The sequence below is a fragment of the Diprion similis genome, chromosome 6, assembly GCF_021155765.1.
Source record: "Diprion similis isolate iyDipSimi1 chromosome 6, iyDipSimi1.1, whole genome shotgun sequence".
In the NCBI taxonomy this organism is placed as follows: Eukaryota; Metazoa; Arthropoda; class Insecta; order Hymenoptera; family Diprionidae; genus Diprion; species Diprion similis.
Genome location: NC_060110.1, coordinates 17,260,858 through 17,278,903, shown reverse-complemented (window position 1 = coordinate 17,278,903; position 18,046 = coordinate 17,260,858). Strand labels below are relative to the sequence as shown.

Below are 18,046 nucleotides of genomic sequence, written 5' to 3'. Positions count from 1 at the left end.
GGCGAGAATAGTTCTTCTTGAGGATCGGAGAACGTGTTTCAATTACAAAGAAGACTTATATTACTTGTATACATGTATAGTAGGAAAGGGATGATGGTGCTCAGTCTTCGATTTCACACATTCAAGTTTCGATCAGTCTTGCAGTCTGCACAAAAGTTCCACCGTCTTGTTCGAGGTTTTCGTTGATTTTCTAAGACTGCAACAGCAAATGGCTCTTCGTATCGCCGCGCATTGGGGAAACGAATTTTGACGTGAAACTCGGGGGAGAGAGAGAGAGAGAGAGAGAGAGAGGTTGTTCAAAAGTACTCAACTTCTTTTAGAGCAGAAATTCTAATATAACTCGAAGTACACGCCGTTAAAGACTTCTCTTAATCCGCGCGAGTTGAAACTTCTACTGGCGTTCACGACCCCGTTTCAAGTTTATATTTCAAGGGTCCGAGAAATATTTTCACCGTTTAGCAAAATGTAACCCGAAGCTCTGAGTGTCGGATGCTTTTTCAGTCATTATATAGATATACGTGTGTACACGTATTACCTACAAAGTTTTTATTCTCCTGTTTAATTTTCTTTTATAACTTTTGTTGTTTTGTTTTTTTTTCTGTAAACACTCCGTACCGCCATCGAAACAAATTAAATTACACATTTTCACGTCAACAGTCTGTTGAATATAAACGTCGAGATATGATACTTTCATTCCTTGGTGACGACAAGCTTAGGAAAAAAAAAAGGAAAAATGATTATACCAAAGAGCAAAGTCCTGCCTGTAAGTCCGATGTGTCTGCAGAAATCGTTATAATTCGTGCACGCCTTTCTCGCCGAGGTTGGAAGGGGAGGTAAAAAGCGTACAAAGAGATGTATAAGCGGGGGAATTATTCCCGAGATCGCTATCCCCCGTTTTTCCCTATCCACCCTTATCCGCCTTTGTTCGCCACGTTAAAACGCGTTTCCGGGTAGTGCAGCAGCTGATTGTGGAACGGCGGTAGGAGGTGGAGGAGGATCACGCGTTAGCAGCGCATTTAGGTGAAAAAAAATATAACCAATACAAGGAGGTATACATTGTGAAAAGCCCGTGTACATGTACAACACGTACGCCGAAATCTGGGAGATTTACCGCCGGTAACGAGGAGAGAAAAAATAATAATAAACAAATTTTTTCAAAACCGTTCTACGTTATACGTCACGCCGCTTCCCCGACGGAATAATGCAATCTGTACGTTTTAATCAGCTTTTTCCATTGTTTCTACTTTCCAAACTCAATTATTTTCCGTCAAGGCTTTTTATTTACCTATGGCAGGTGATTTTTACGCCCCTCGCTCGCTCACTCGCTACGTTTCAACGCGGCTTTACGCCAGCGACGTGTTCAGGCCGATTATTATTATTATTGTTATTTTTTATTTTTTTTTACATTCTAAACAAAAAAATTTACTCCCACGTATAGATTGTACTGACCGATCATACTTCGTGTAGCATGAACCGCGTTCAGAGTTGCAAGACTGCTGCCTGATTCCGCCAAGTTGAAAGCATCGCAAATTTCTGCATATTTTACAAACTCTTATTGAGGTTGAATTGCGAAACTAATAACGAAGTGCAGAAAAGAATCTAACAAAAAATTTACGAGACGAATTTTCTCTGAAGTAGATTCTTTACTTTTACGTAGGTTTATGTATAAGCGTAGTAATTGTAACAAGCAAAGTTGGACAGATTCTCGTCGCAATAAATGAACTCAGTTTCGCAAATAAAGACTGCCACTGACAGCCTACTGTGACTTCCGTTCAAGAAAGAAGTAGAACTACTACTCCTCGCAACGAGCTTTACTAGAAAAAAGCTCCTCTTCCACCAGGCACAGGGGCGGCTATCGTGGACTCTGACAACTGACGACTTCTGTTAAAAAACGAACAACGAGTAGCGATCATTAGCTTCAGACTTCTTGAGAGAAGAAAGAAATGAAAAAAAAAATATATAATATAACAACGATTAACCGCCCCTACAACAACGTTAGCAAAAACTCTGCAGTTTAGGGAGAATTTAGTGCACCAAAAATGGAACGCCGAGAGACCACCGTTCAAACGTATAAACCATTATACTAACAATTCCACTTAAAGATAATATATTTCGAATGATTTTTAAATCGTTCATTGTTTCAGGAAGAATAAGAATCCATCATATTTTTTAAAAGTTTCTAAACGTTGTTTAGAAGCGATTGTGCAAGTGTTATAAATTTTTTTCCAACACGTGCTTGCAGAGTTCGATTTCCGAAGCCTGTAGAGCGCGCCTCGAGTGCAAAAAATTTTTGAACATTGTGGTAAAACGACGTAGGCGCATGCGCAGAACTGAAGTGCTCGATTTCATCCAGTTAGGGCTTTTTTTAGCGCACGCGCACTTCCGAATAACTCAATTTTACGCATTCCATTACTGAGCTGCGGTACCACATACTTGCCAATATACGTGAAACTTCATACCAAAAGTAGCTAAAATTCTAACGGTTTCATGACAGGAAATGGAGAGTGCTGACCAAGCATTTCAGGCATCGGATCAGAGGCTGGAATATCTGAGAGTGAAACTAGTCGAGAGGGGATGTCAAGGTGAAGGGTACAAATGGGGCAGTTGTCAAAAGCGTCTGAACGCGTTGCTTCGCATCCCTTATCGTCTCGGCGAAGCGAGCAAAGTCATAAAGCAAAACTACACGTAGATATATGTGTACGTAACGGGTAAGGCACAAATATTTATTCTCACAGATTGCTGTTTGTCTGTGACGCTGCTCGTTCAATATTGCCCGCCATCTCTACATCACCCTCTCCTTTCCGCAGTGAAACCTCCTTCTCTCCCTAAATACGTGTCCTCCGATCCTCACGGCTTATCCTCATAGTCTAGGAATTGACTTGGGCAGTTCAACTTCTCCGTTACACGTTGCAGATTCACTCCTCCATCGAACAATGCGGCGAATTTCCTTTTCACCAAAGGGATGTAAATATAAGATTTAGATGCCAAAGCTTCTCTTACATCTTTAGCTGGATATCTTCAAACTTTTCTACGCAACCTGAATTTGCATATTTTATGGAGCATCGGTTCGAGTTCTGTCTCAAAGGTTTGAATGTCGTGAGCAAAAACTGGCGATATCTTTGATCCTATATAATTTCAAAGACGTTTCTTGTTCGTTTTTGAAATTGTTCATCTTTCAAGTTCCGTATTTTTTAATACGCGTGATGATTAATGACGGTGAAATGTTTGTTCATGGTTATGCATGGTGCTAACCATGATCATGGCCGACCATTTTCGGTGCGCAAACTGTAACGAAGAAGAAATCTATTCCAGCTCTCAGAGTTATGAATAAAAGATGGATACCGCGATCAAGGAGATTGGGCATCCGAGACGTAGGACTGCCGAGACGTTGAATCTAATTCCGTAAATACCTTTCCTGCAGTAATGCGAGGAGAGGCACAGCGAGAAAGAGAGAGAAAATCCCTGGGACCCAGTTTCAGGAAGCTATCTCATTCGACAGGTACCCACTCAAGAAGCGGAAATGGCATGACAAAGTGAGAAGATCCAAAGGCAGATGAATCTGAGATAAAGATCCGGACTTTAATGACGGAAAAGAGTTTGCGGATAAGAGCTTCGAGGATTCAGTATGCGAGCTGTCGATTCCAGGCTCTCGAGAATCGAGAGACTCGAGTAATGCGAGTGAAACGTGGTGGAGGTGCAGCACGTTTCATCGAGTAGCATTTCGTACAATCAAAAGCTATTATCGAACACCGCTAAAGGAATATTAATTCTCCGTAGCCGCCGTAGCGAATGGACGCGATCTTTCAGACTCGGAGCCGGAAAGTTCGATCGTGAGATATTGGAATATCTTTCATTACTGAGCCGGGCAAGTCCCAGCTGGGATTCCCGTGTTTTCACGGCTATAAAATTTTCTCGCATACTCCATAAACCTCCCGAGGGAAGTCTAAAGTTACAATTGAGCTACGAGCTTCGCGTTCAAGACGACCGACCAGCTCCAGTTCCAGCTCCAGCTCCAGCACCTTAAACCAGAGCCCGGAACTGCCTTACGACTAAGCTTGTGGATTTGCACAGCAGCGTCAGTTTACGAAGACACGAAGGAGCCGTAGAAGTATCAGCCCGAAATTCAGCGGCACAATTTCATGGAAGCAAAGCAATAAAATCCGGAAGCCCGTTGCGCTCGCACATCTTTGACGGCAAAAAACTACTTTCACTGGCATAGATCACGCCGAGTTCCAATTTTCTACAATACAGATTTCCCATCGTGATCTTGGAATTGGCCGTTAGGCGTTAAGGATTTCGCCTATGAGGCACCGTGAGACCATCGAGCTCGGTCATAAAGAGGACACCAGCACCGGCATTGCCAAATGTTTATCGTTGTCACTCGGCACAGCGTTGCAGGCTGGGATCATACATCACCCGGGCAACCACCCGGTGCTTCTCCACGAGTGGACGTGGGTGTCTACCAATGGAGTGAGTGGATTCGGCTCTCGTGACAACGAGTGCCGGGCTGTGCAGTTTCATCGCCGGCTGGTAAACGCCGGTAAACAGCGAGCTCAACAGTCCCACGTGATTTAAGCTTAGAGAGAAAAAATCCTGCCAGGTTTTCACATGCAGTTTCCAACAGTCAGAATCGACGTTTTTGACTCGCTGGAAAGCCAGCCTTTGCAGAGGTCCATATGAGTCAAGGTCATGCTTTTGGACAAGTTTTTTTCATTCCGCACTGACGGCAGTCAAGTCGATTTACTTACTTGAGCTTGCAGCAGGTGGTGGGCGCAGGTAGCCTCGGCATCAATATCATCGTACCATAACGACTCAAGTCCTTTGGCCACACCTCGGAAGACCTTCGCGTCGCGTTGACGGGGTGACTCTTGCCTCGGGCTCCTCGGTGGTGCCCGCGCTTTGTCCGTCTGTCCCGTCGACCGCATTCAACTCAACACCACTTAACACACTTTTGATCCCACCTGCACCAACGCTGCTATCGTGCCTCTAGCAATTTCTGTAACACGCAAAATAAAACACTGCGATTAGGATCACTAATTAGGTTGAAAAAGGTCAGAGGTGAGCAATTGGACTTGCTTAACATGCATTTGTCGAAGAATACTTGTAACTGACAACGAGATTGTCGAATTTTATTGTAAATATTTCAAATGAAAATCGTCTTCACTCTCTACAGCTTATTGTTAGATGAAATACGTTCAGACAATATTAGAAGGTACTTATGCGACTGCATGGACATGCACGTTAAGAGCTTAACTAGAATAACGATGTTCCAAGCGTAGCGTGGAGGCGAAAGCGGAGTCACGGTACGCTGAAAACGTACGTGCAGGAATATGTATTCCGTTTAATTCCACTCTAGGTAAATTCGCTGAAATTGATAAAGCTGTGTAACCGGGGCTGTATTGTTGGCCGGTGGAATACCGAAATGATCGGAGTCATCTGCAGCGATCCATGACGAGTTTCGATATGAACCGAATAAATCACGACGACGAGTTATATTACAGCTGTTGATTAATATGTACAATTATGACGCGGACTGGATTAATTGATTCACCGTGAAATAAACTAATCGAAACGTGGGGGTGAAGCAACGAGTCGAGAGTCGAGGCTAATCGCGCACTTCAAGATCAACGAGTAAGTGTTCAGCACGTCAGGATATTACGGTTGGAAATGATTGTGCAGTTTAGTTGTGGCCTGGGGATTATCGAGCAGATCCGTGATGGCGTATGGAGAAGAGAAGTCCTGAAGAAAAAAGTTTCCGGAAAGTGACAGTAACCTAATTTCAGGGCATAACATGCAAGGCACTTCTGTCCCAGAGCTCTTATGATAATGAGCTTTCCACAGGGTGGCTTAGCTCGGCTCGATGCGGAGGAATCCGAAGGGCTCTCCGTGAATCCCAAAAGTTTCATGTCTGCGTGCAGACGGCGTCGTCCCGCCTCGTAGGCATAAGTAAGGGACGTAGCTTGGCCAGGGTTGGTGAATTTTGAAGGGGATGGCCGCGGGAGGGATGAAACTCAAGAAAATTATTGGCTTGTAACAATCTCATTCACTGGCCGTTTCCCACTTATTGTTATACGAGGAGAAACGCGAGCTTCCTTCGCGGAATTTCCCGGTTACGAGGAGACCGCAGTTAATGCCGGTTTCTTATGAGGCCGCACGGCAATATCCGGTAACGACCAACACCGAACGTATGCGGCGGGGACAACAAGCTATGAAGAAAGGCCAGTCGAGCGAGGCTGGCCCTTTGCATACATAGTGCTTGAAATGGCTGTCAACCATCCCCCGCGTGTATATATACCAAAGTCGATATATGCATATCTATACATATTCATGCGTCACCCTCGCGGGGTGCGTGAATCGACTAAACACTGCAGTACAGCACATGCCCGATATGAAAAGCGCATAGCTCACTCTGAGCTATATCGATAACGGATCACTGGCTCATTTATTATATACCTATATTAGGATGGGCCTTATTTGGGGGTTGGATAAATTTGAAATGGGAAGCCGTCAGGGTCTGTTGGAAATCGATCGAAAAACAAATTGTGTCAAGTTCCAAGCCGCTACGTCGACTGAAACATGTGCCTCGAAGCTCCGAAAGTTTTGAATGAATAATGCGTGCAGTTTTTGGAACCGATTACTTCGTTTTTTAAGACTTTGAAGCTTGGCAGAGTTGTTGCTTATAATGATAAGAACATATCCTGAAAACAACAAATTTTTATAATTGTTCTTTCTTTATATTTTACAAGCCTAATATAGAAATGATCGAAATTAAGCTTACATCTATATAAGAAAATGATTATTATAAAAATTATGTATTATTAAAAAAATTTTAAGTTTTCAGGGTTTGTTCTTATCATTATAAGCAACAACTCTGTCAAGTTTCAAATCATTCATTCAATTTATACGACAGTTAGAACAAACGAAATAACACATATATTTTCCATTTAAAACTTTCGGAGCTTTGATGCACGTGTTTCGGTTGAAGAAGCGACTTGAAACTTCACACAGATTGTTTTTTTTTCTTTTCTCTTTTTAATAATTTGTAACAGATTCGGAGACGTCCAAATAAAAATTTTCCCGAACCCAAAATAAGGACCACCTCAATATACATATGTCTGCACATTATATATTACACAGGTGTTAAATAATTCTGTCAAAAATGAGGAAATTTGACAAAGTACGATATTCCGCCATGGGATAACACGGGTGTTATCGCGGCATGCATACATGTATGGGGTTGGTAGAAGGGCACCTGCAGCAACGTAGTAAAATTCAAATACGAACATGAGAGCGGGCGAAAAGAGAGACTAAATGAGCAGGGGAGACGTGAGCGGAAAACTGAGCATGGAAAGTGCGGAGATAGTGCCCGCAGAGTAGCTGTACAGAGAGTATCAACCGCCATGACACAAGCATAATAGAACCAAGAGAGGAGGAATAACACCGGGTGCACGTAAGAGCTTAAGCGCGTACGCGAGCTGCCGACGCGCAGCACAAAGTTCCAGGCTATCCTATTACGGTACCGAATGTCCCTTGCTTTGTATGACCAGTACCGACGGCAAATACCTGCTTCTGCCCGAAACAGTCGCTCGATACGGCCAACGGAAATTGTAGGAGTTAGAAAATCGTCGGGTTGGTCGAGAGGAAGATAAATGGAAAAGATACCTAATTACGTATAAAAGAGTTTCAGTTTTGGAAAAACAAGGGATGGGGGTTGCAGGATTGCAATTTTCAAATCGAATATACTGTGAATTTCAAAGGTGTTCATAAACTCAGTAACGGATATATGTATTACATCGCTAAGATCAGTGATTTAATGGAAGTGAGACCATTGGTTTTTGGATTCGCTACGCGTGAGGGTAAAAATATAATAAACTCAGAGCAATAATTTACGTACCGCTTATTTAGGCAGGGTTTAATATTTTCTCAAAGAGGGGGTGCTTCCACGCCTTTCTCCAAATTTATGACTTCGAGAGCATTTTAATTTATACTCAGGCTTTTCTACCAACAGCTATCACGGCTGCGTGGGGTTCACGATACGGTAAATCCCGTTACTGAGCTTTAATTCCTTTCAACTTTCGGAATTGATATAGCAGATTATATTTTTTCAATACGACTTAATATTTTTATACACTGTCACGATCCTACTGCTGCAAACTAAGAAGTCGGTAATGACAAGAATTGTAATTCTTAAATTTTCGTGGCTTATTACTTCCGTTGCACGGTCTGAACGAATAACGGATAAGTGAAATACAATTAAGTTCGTCAGAGTCTCTGGAGAATGAAAAGATCCTCTGATCCGTAGCGGAGAAAGCTCTGTCACCAAGCGTCGTTCCTGCAGCTCTCCACCAAAGCCCAGGGCTTTGGATTTATTTGCCGTCTCACGAGTGGGATGATTTCGAGAGAAAATAGGTATATTATCGAAAAAGAGCTCGTCATGCTCTCTGCCATGACAAAGCCATTTGCCGACAAAGCATGGCAATATACGTACCAACAGTTTACTTTAGAGTCGAGTCCAAATGCCCAAAATGCCGCGCGACATTAATTGTCAGTTAGAGCAATTATTATATCTCATACAGCACATATCCGAGTGCCAAAGTGCAAACTGCCCTTTCGCACTAATTTGCCGACCGTCCACAACCGGTGATTATTCAATAGGGGCTGCAACTTTGCAGAGCATGAGAGATTGCTTGCTCCGATGTGTACGCGCCTCTTGAATTGAATCAAAACGTTATAACGAGACTGCGAAAATTCGATTTTCAAAAAGTTTCCAAGAAGAGTGAAAACTTTCGTCCATTACGAGGGACGGAAGCGAGGAGTAACGAATTTCCAAAGGGGCGCGGTCTAACGGAATTAAAGAATATTTTACTCGAGGAAGTGCTTAATAAACAAGGTAAGCCTAACGCCACAATGGCGCCTAATTGCAAGAAGCGAAAGGCGACGAGGCCGCAAGGTGTTGAGATTTCTAAGAGCAGGGGTAAACCGGTGGTTCGGTAGACGTCGAGTGATGTGCCGAATTAGATTTCGCTCGCCTCGAGATCAAAGTGAGAAAACCCGGAGCTCCGCGATATTGGCTAAAAATGCATCCTACCGAGCTGCCCATTCCTCCCCCGATCCTCACCTCGCCTCCTCGCCGAGCCCTCCGAGGATATCGACGAATGTCTTTAACAATATCAAATTGACTGGATCTAAATCCAAGGGCTTTCAGTGTAACTCGATTGGACCGTGTCGTCTTCCCCACGCCCCTTCATCCCCCGAATGCCGGGGGGTTTTTGGTTCGCGAAAAATGCGGAGAACGATTCACCGAGCGTATACCTTTGAATGGGAATTAAAGAACTGGGGGTGGATTCGTCAGTATATGCCCGAACCTTCCTCTTCGTCGTACAAAGTTCAGAGGAACAATGCTAACACTCCACCCCTTCGATTAGAAGGTAGAAAAAAATCCAATCAATTTCACTGACTGTGTGCGGCTGAATTGAGGTAAACGACGCACAACTCGTACGTCTAATGATGGATGCGTCAAACCCGGAAATATTTTCTTGTTTGTTTTTAATTTTTTAAATTTTTTCACCAAATCCATCGTCATTCTGAGCTTGAACAGACGGTAAAAATATGTGATGGATTTTCTCCATTCTCGGTGAAGATAAGACTGTACCGGCAGAAGAGGAAAGTATTTATCTTTCTGTTATCGTACGTCGTCACACGTCGCGACGGAGGTACATTCGGCTCTTTTGTTGGCTGTCGCTGATCGGAGATAAGACTTGACGATTCGCAAGCACAGTCGTTCGTGATGCGGAAAGCTTCCAAGGCTGCTGTCTTTGATCAAGTTAGCGCAGGATTCGGTGCCTTATTATCTGCTACTAATTATCTTGAAACGATATCCAGATTCCTCGTAAGATCTTGCCGACGCGACGTCGCTTTGAACTTAAAGTTACATCAACCCTTCGGTAATCATGACGTCAAAATTGTAAATTACACAATCCTTGGGAATCTGCCTGACGCAGAAGTCAAAGGAGAAAATATTTCGCCTCGAGCCTTGAACAGAAATCCGAGCCACCCTCGCTTTTGAAAGACGTATTTTACACCCATTTCACTTTCTTTTACGAAGTAGTATTTGCCAATCCTTGGGCCATAAATGAGGCGTAAGAAATTTCGATAAGGATGCTTTGCCCCAGATGCTCAAGAGTTTGTAAGAACGGCGGAAGAACGCAATTCAGATTCCGCTCCCCTGACAGATACTAGCTCCTGAAACTGCAGAAGATTACTAATGTAATTCTAAGACCGTAGTCTAAATTGCACGTTATTTGAGCCCATCCTTTCGTGTGAAATTACAACCGTTGTTTCCATTCGCAACACGAACCGTCAAGCTCTGGAAACTCATTTCCCTGAAATTGAAGGGCGTATTGGGTGAAGGGTCCGAAGAAAAACAAAATGATAACTTTAATGCTTAACGTTTGCGATTGAAGTCAGTCAAGATCGATTTATTTATTCAGAGTTAAAGGCAAGCGCGAATTCAGAACATTTCAATTGAAGAAAAGTCTTGTTTTGGGAAAGGGTTTGGTTCCCAAGTATTTTCATTTATCGAAGTGGTACTAATTTTCACACTTTTGGTGATATGAGAATCGTATTGGTTTCCGTCGAGAATCACTTCTTCTAATTACAACGAATCTTTGCGTTCTCGAACTTTTAGTATCCGGAAAACAGAATTTTAGAAAAAATTCAGTCATGCTCTGTTCAATTTGAACTTTCGAGTTTTAACGGAAACGAATCGATTCTTAATGTTTTACCGATAAACGTTGAGTTGTTGCTCTTTATTCCTGTTTCTAAATGAAGGATCATGTCGTTTCGATTTTATTTATTTATTTTTAAAACAATTTATAAATTTTTGGTTATTCAGAATTTTTTTTTTATTATCTCTCTTTTAACACTTTTTCATATGGCTGCCAACTCCTGTCAGTTTCAGATTTTCATTTTGCCATTTTTCGGACTAATCAATAGACTCTTCACATTTCGTAGCGATGAAATGTATCGCGAAAAAACAGAAGGCTGAAATTAGTAACGTTAACGTAACGAAACATCATGCGAAAAATCGCTATTGTGCAGTCTTAGAACCTGAGACCTTCAAAAGGAGTTGACGTTTTTCAACCTCATGAAAAAACTGTTCATCCAGCTTGCTTTTTGACACTTTACTACATTCCACAAGACCTCTAACTCTTGTCTCTTCAATCACAAAACAAAAAGAAAAATTAGTCAATCTGAAGTAAAATTATAAACCGTCAAACTAACGCGGTACGAATTCACTGCACATGTTCCTACTTCATAAACTTACTCAAAATCATATTTCTCCACTAGGGCTAAAAAAAAAAAATATTCAAGGACCATACAGTATCCAAAACTACAAATTTCCGTCTCGGTACATCGAGTCCGCAGATACACATGGGTATCAAAAATTTCTAGGCAAGCAGAAAAAGAAGCAGTCTTGAGCTTCATACGCCGTGACCATCGTCTCGTCCCGAGGGAAAGCACCGGGGGTGTACCTCTTACAAATTCAAAGTCAGTCTATGCGCCAGTCTCGGGACCACTCAGAAGCCCTGTCTAGGGTTCGCGACTGGACAAACACTCTTCTGCACGCCGCCGTGACCCCTGCCGACACCTTTCACCACGCTACAAGGCGCCCTGAACGTGCGTGGTCCGTCAACCCTCTGCTACTTCCTTTCACCCTCCACCTTTGAATATTCCCTAACTCTTCCACGCTGCACCCTTGTGTCGTTTTACTTCCTACAGCGTTTGCAGGATGCAAAGTAGACGTGACTTTGCACTTTGGATCTTTGTGGAAATTCTCGCCAAGGTTAAAACACTGTCACTTAAATTAAATTGTGGTAAAATTTTAATGTAGTGCCTAACGAAAAACGGGGGTTTTATTACAGCAAAATATATATCATTTTGAAAAAAAAAATGCAAAATGGAGATAAAACACTAGTACAAGAGGAAGAAAAGATGGAATAAATACTTTGGCATGAAAATTTTTGGAGCAAATATAAACCCTCATTTTCCGATCTTTACTGATAAAAAAAAAAAGAAATGCACCGAGTTGAATACAGATTGCATCTCAGATTTGAGATTAGTGACTCCGATTCAAGGATCATTCAAATTGACCCTCCTTCGGATAACATCAATGAACTTTGTCGATGCCAATTCTGGATACCCGATACGGAAGATAGAGAAGGGCCACTTTATCCTGTAAGTTTGGGCGAAATACTGTTCCAAAGTGCGGTTTACAGGATCGAGCTATTTAGGACCTGAGCATCCAACTTGGAACACCTTGTCATATTTCAGAAGGCTTTCCCCGCTTTGCCCAACGGCATACCGAACAACTTAGCTCACGGCCATCGCTATTGATCCCTTCTGGAATTTTAGTTCTGGGTCAAACTAAGTTCAACCTGCTGTCGCAAAGTGTTTCTCCTATTTGGATTTCACTTGTCGCGAATGCGCGGCGATCGATGATTCCTATTCGTTACGAAATTGTTATTTTCCTATCCAATATCATGTTTGCGGCACAATTTGTCTTGGGATACAAATGTTATGTACTGATTAGTTTGTTACGGTGGCTTAGAATGGAGCGTTTCTCTTGTTAGGCACGACTTAGAGATGCCTGAAGCCGGGGGGTTGAGTCTAGACCTTCTGTCCTTTGTACAACGGTTACTATTAGCGTTTATTATTAGTCTAATCTGCAGCTGTACATAACCCCCGCGGTTAGAATAATTGGTCATTAGAAATTTCTGCCTTGTAGTTCGTAGGAGCTGATGTTTGAGCGTTCTGAATTTGACCGTAAGTCGATGAAGAAATTCCCGCGCCTTATTAATAGATATTATTAACATTGAATCGATTGAATGACAATTATGGAATGTTCGACAGCTGTTTTTTCTGTTCCGTGGTGGCTAGAATTTGGAGATAACTTGACACAGGCAACATTCGAACACTTGCGAAAAGTGATAAAAATATTTCAGATCGGACGAAAGATTTGAGAAAGGTAATCAAAGATACGTTGAAATTAGAATATTTCTTCCAAAGGTGCCGGAGGGCGAAAAAAGTTGTGAGTTTCAAGTTATTTATTACACACATACAACGAAATAAAGACTTGAGGTAAACGAGACTGATTTTCACACCTATTTAGTTTATTTTCTTCCTACATGGTGTAATTTCTTTTTATACCAGTTCCGCCCAAAATGCCCGCAAGGTGGCAGCAGTATGCAGCGAGATAAGGATCGACTTAAGGAAAAGTGAAGGGAGTTTAATTAAGCAGGGAATAAGGCTTGCGTTAAATTAGAATTCGAGTTGAAATGTTTTTCCTTTGAAAGTTGCACCGGCGATCAGGTTTCGCGGAGTTTTGGCTCTTCGGTCGAAGATCGAATATGCGCAAGGGCCAAAAATATAAAAACTCTAAGCAATCGTCGACTTTCACCGACAAGACAGGGAGAAGAAATTTCCATCTGATTTTCATTCTTCCCGCGGTTTATAGCAATTATGGACAATTAGATTTTGTCTGGTTTCAAACTTCACAAAATTGCCAACAATAAGTGGAATAAGTCGCATCGAGCGACAGTGAATAATATTTCTGCAATAATTTTAATGTTCATCATAGACAAATTGGCAAATTCTGTTACTTTTTTTATATTTTAATCTAATAAGAGTGAAATTCGGCAATTCAGGATGATCGAGTGAAATCAGCCTGATCGAAATGATGTCATTAAAATCTACTTCGTCGAATTCCATCTTATTCCCTTCGATTCTCATCTGTCGGACTATCATGCCTTGATGTAAATTGATGATGGATCTATTTCCGAAAAATACTCGTCAATTGTGGTGAAAAATTCAATCTTCAGTAGCCCGTAATTGAATCACTTGCAGCATTATTATGCAAAAAGCGTGAATTGCTTGATTTCGACGCAAGCTCACTATAAGCTTGAAAAATAATTAGTCAAGAATAAGTTTAATCTGTCAAAAAAAAATCTGGACATTCTCGTAAGTTTTCATTGCGGTATAATAAATTGCCAATTACTGTCCGCTGCAAGAAGTTGAGAAAAGAAAAGAAAAAAAAAAAACAAAAAAAAAACACGTATACGGACCACACCTCGGGGATAATGTCGAAGTGTTTTTCCCGGACTGGGTTTCCCGGTTGTCGGACAATGACTGGGAACGACAGTAATTAGTGACCGGCTTCCGAATCCGTTCTCGACGAGCGTTGGCGGCTGCCCCGAATAGTGAAAGGGAGAGTGTGCTTTCCCAGGGGTTGCGGCCTGGCCGTTGTTGTCTGAGGAATTTTGTTTTCCATCCTCGAACCCGGTTCTCCCCTCGTGACTGTCAAGCGGCCTCGACCCTCACTCTCTGTCAACCCATTTTTCGTTTTCCTTTATTTTTATCTCTTCTCCAGCCGACCAGCTCGCGAATCTTAAACCTTCAAGAACCGGGCAGCGAGAAGCGGGAAACCCTTTGTATCAGCCGCGAAACTTTTCGTCTGCCTCCCAAGTCACCGCAGAAGATTTCCCCAAGTTTTTCACTTAAGTTTTCACTTACGTTTCGCGAGACTGTCGCTCGGCTTCGGCCGGACATATCGGTCATTTGCATACCGAGCTCTGTCACCGGTGGCTAAACTCAAAATTCGTATTACATACGTGGTATTTCTACTCTACATCTGTTGCAGCATGTTTTTTCACCTCATATTATTCTAGGTTGAAACGATTTTTTTTTTTTTTTTCACAGTCTGCAGCAGGTGTAATAATAATACGATCAAATTGCTGCACTGCGGATTTTTGTGAGAATGAAGTTACGTCACGTTGCTTTAACGATGAAGTTTAGGAGAAATCGTTACTTCGCATCTTAATTATATTCATAGTTTTAAAAGCTCAGATTTTGATAGTCGTTCAGAAATTACACAATAATGACTTTTTCTCTGACGTTTCATTACCTTAACGTTACTAACTTAAGCCTCGTGGATTTTTGTGGAATTCCATGCAAACCAAAGTTGTCCCAACTATGAAACGGTAGGCTAAATTTCTGCAGATTTTTTCTTCAACTGGTTAATTATTTATAAATATTGAGAGAGATTTTGAGAAGCATCGTTTTTAGAATTCTCTCAAACTGTATTTTCTGTTCCAAAAATTTCAATACCAAGCCTACGATGGGCGGATTTTTCTTTCGATTCTTTTTTTAACACTCAATTTTTTCGATCAACTGGAACATTGTTTAAACAATCTGAAAATCCCCAAAAATTTCTTAGAACATCTATTTTTTATTTAGAACATTTCTACATCGGTAAAAAATAGATAAGAACCGCTGCATAATGGAACTGGTCTAGAAATGTTCTAAGTGAAAACTAGAAATTTTGAAAATATTTCAAGAATTTTCAGACCATTCAAACAATGTTTTAGTTGATCAAAAAAATTTAAAGTGCTGAAAAAAATGGAAACAAAATCGGCTCACCAATAGAAAATACAATATTCTAAGAATGTTTTGCCAATTTTAAAAAATGATTCTTTTGAAAATCGCTATAAATATTTATAAATAATTGAACAGTTGACTAAAAAATTGGCTAAAATTCAGGGTACTGTTTCAGATTTGGGACAATTGCAGAAAATTTTTTTCAGACAAAATCATAAATGGCGAGGGCTAGACGTTGCTCGGTTCGCACGCATTCCCCATATAAATCGTATAATGTAAATATGGGAATCAATATCCCAGTGGGCTGTAAAAATTCTGAATTTTCACCACATCCCGTGCTATCTTGCTTAAATATTGGACTTGTAGAGCTCGCGCTTTAACGAAGGCATCTGGATATTTCGCATACACGAAAGGGACTCTTTTCTTATTTATTTTAACATTTCTCTCCTTTTTCACGGTTCACATGCACGGGAAAAACCGTATGCTCATCGAGTCGGAATAAATTACACGCGGCATTGCTCGCCCGCGGTAAAAGTTAAAGTTTTTCGTACCGCACGCCTGCAGGCCTCACGGGCCCTTGAATTATTGCGATATTTTCCATTACAATGGGCTCTAGAAACCTACTCTGAAATTCTCTAGGGAGAGGAGAAACTTGACAAAGAACAAGAATACGTTTTAGCCAAAGCTTTCTTACTACTCGCTATACAGCTGCCGGTGGCATGCGCAGTTTAGAAACGGTTATTCTCTTCCCCTATTTCATTCACGTTTTCCTCGTTTTCTTTCGCCAAATCCTTTTCTCCCGCCTCCTTTCCACCTCACACACGGAAATTACACCTTTACCCGCGAGCGCCAGACGAAATCAACTTCGACTGTTCCTTTGACACTTGCAAAAAGTTTTTTATGAAATTCTCGTAACCCGTAAACTGCAATATATCCGGTATAACATATTCTGTCGAAAAACTATCAACTCCACGAGTGAAAATACTTCGCCATATCACCTTAGAGACGCTCGAAAAAGTTTCTTTCGACTCTCAAAGTGACACAAAATTCATCGACGATCCGCTCTTCATAATTCTTACCAGCGAATTACTTATTTAAATTTAAATTGAAAAATGAGCACAATTATTACACTCTTCTTGCATATTCTTGTAGCTAAGCTGTGATGAAAACGTGCGACCAAAAATTAGACAAGACTTAATATATAGCGAAGAAGAAATTTACATGAGCAAAAGACACCTGCAACGGAAAACAATTGCGGAAACGGAGAAGATCGTGAAAAAGTATTTTTACTGAGGGTCAAATTTTCGTCTTTCCAGAAAAAAAAACAACAAAAAATCAAAAATTACCACGGAGATATTTTACTCGAAGGAATCCCCTCCCTCCCCCCCCCCCCCTTCCCTCCCCCGAAGCGAGTCCCTTCGCCGGGTGAAACTATTTCCATAACTTTTGGCCTAAGTATGTTTTTTTTTTCATTCCACGGTGGTATGCCGGGCATCCTTTGAAGAAACTGGCCTGGCTTTTAGCCTCCATTTCCAACACGTGTGTGCCGAACTTTCCACTCACAATCGCTCCCTCGCGTCGACTACAAAGCTTATCGCTAAATTTCTAGAAACTGTAGAGGGGTAACAACGAGGGTAACAATTTTTTCATTTCATCTGGGAAAGTTATTGTTTTAATTCAATTTTAGATCCAATTTCCCGTATCGAGTATAAAGGGTAAAATAATAATGACCAAATTAATTGTAAAATGAATTCAATGGACGAATCCAAAACGAACGGAGAAAATGTTTGATACCCAGAAATCGGAGATATTGCGGTCACTGTGAGGAAAATTTGAATCATACTTACAGTGAATTCGCTCGTGCTTCTGGGAAGAATTTATCGAAAACTTGTCTACTTAATACTTCATGATTGTATTGAAGATATACCATTTAAATAAAATTCGTCGAGATTTCGTGTAGTTTAAAGTTTGCACCAACTCCTGCAATTTTACTTAAACTCTTGAAAATTGTACTTGAGTTGATAAAAATTGACACAAATTTCACTGAAAATAAGAAAATTTCCACGAACCTCACGCGGCGAGTTAGAAATTTTGTACAAATGTGTATGACCTCAAATTGAATCAAAGAAATTTTACTTGGAATTTCGACAGTGTACGAGGAGCATTTCATTCAGCAAATCGACAGAAACGAGTTTCTTCGTCTGCAATACTGCAGTCGGATCTAATATCAAAGAAAAGAAATGAATTTTCTTCATCAGTGAAGGAAAAAAAGGTTAAATTGTTTCGACTCCGAGTAGAGAATAGTTAGGCGAATAGTTGCGGTTATAATTCAAGTGTTAAGGCTTGAAGTTTCAAACAACTTTTCCGTGAAGAGGGCGAACGAGCTACACGGTGTGTAATTTAATAACTTCAAGATCAAATTAATGGCACACGATATTTAATTCCCCATTGCAAGTTAACGCAGAGGAGTAAGAAGAGCTTTTGGTCTAGCATTTAGGGATCGTTAGTCCCCCTAATGCCAAAAAGAAAATTACACGATAGATATAAACGTGGTATTAACGTCAAGATTAAATTACAGTGACGATGATATGCTTCGGAGAAAGAAGCATCG

General features: G+C 41.2%; 1 protein-coding gene across 2 annotated transcripts in view; it reads right to left on the bottom strand.

Annotated features, from left to right (window-relative positions):
* Positions 1 to 18,046, bottom strand: part of LOC124407711 (two pore potassium channel protein sup-9) — a 155,222-nt gene that overhangs the window by 92,263 nt on the left and 44,913 nt on the right. Inside the window, exon 8 of one of the 2 annotated variants that reach the window (XM_046884133.1) lies at positions 4,749 to 4,996. The gene's annotated coding sequence lies outside the window, so the exon portion shown is untranslated. Of the gene's footprint in view, positions 1 to 4,748; positions 4,997 to 18,046 lie in introns of those variants that run through there. The other variant, XM_046884132.1, reaches the window with a different exon arrangement.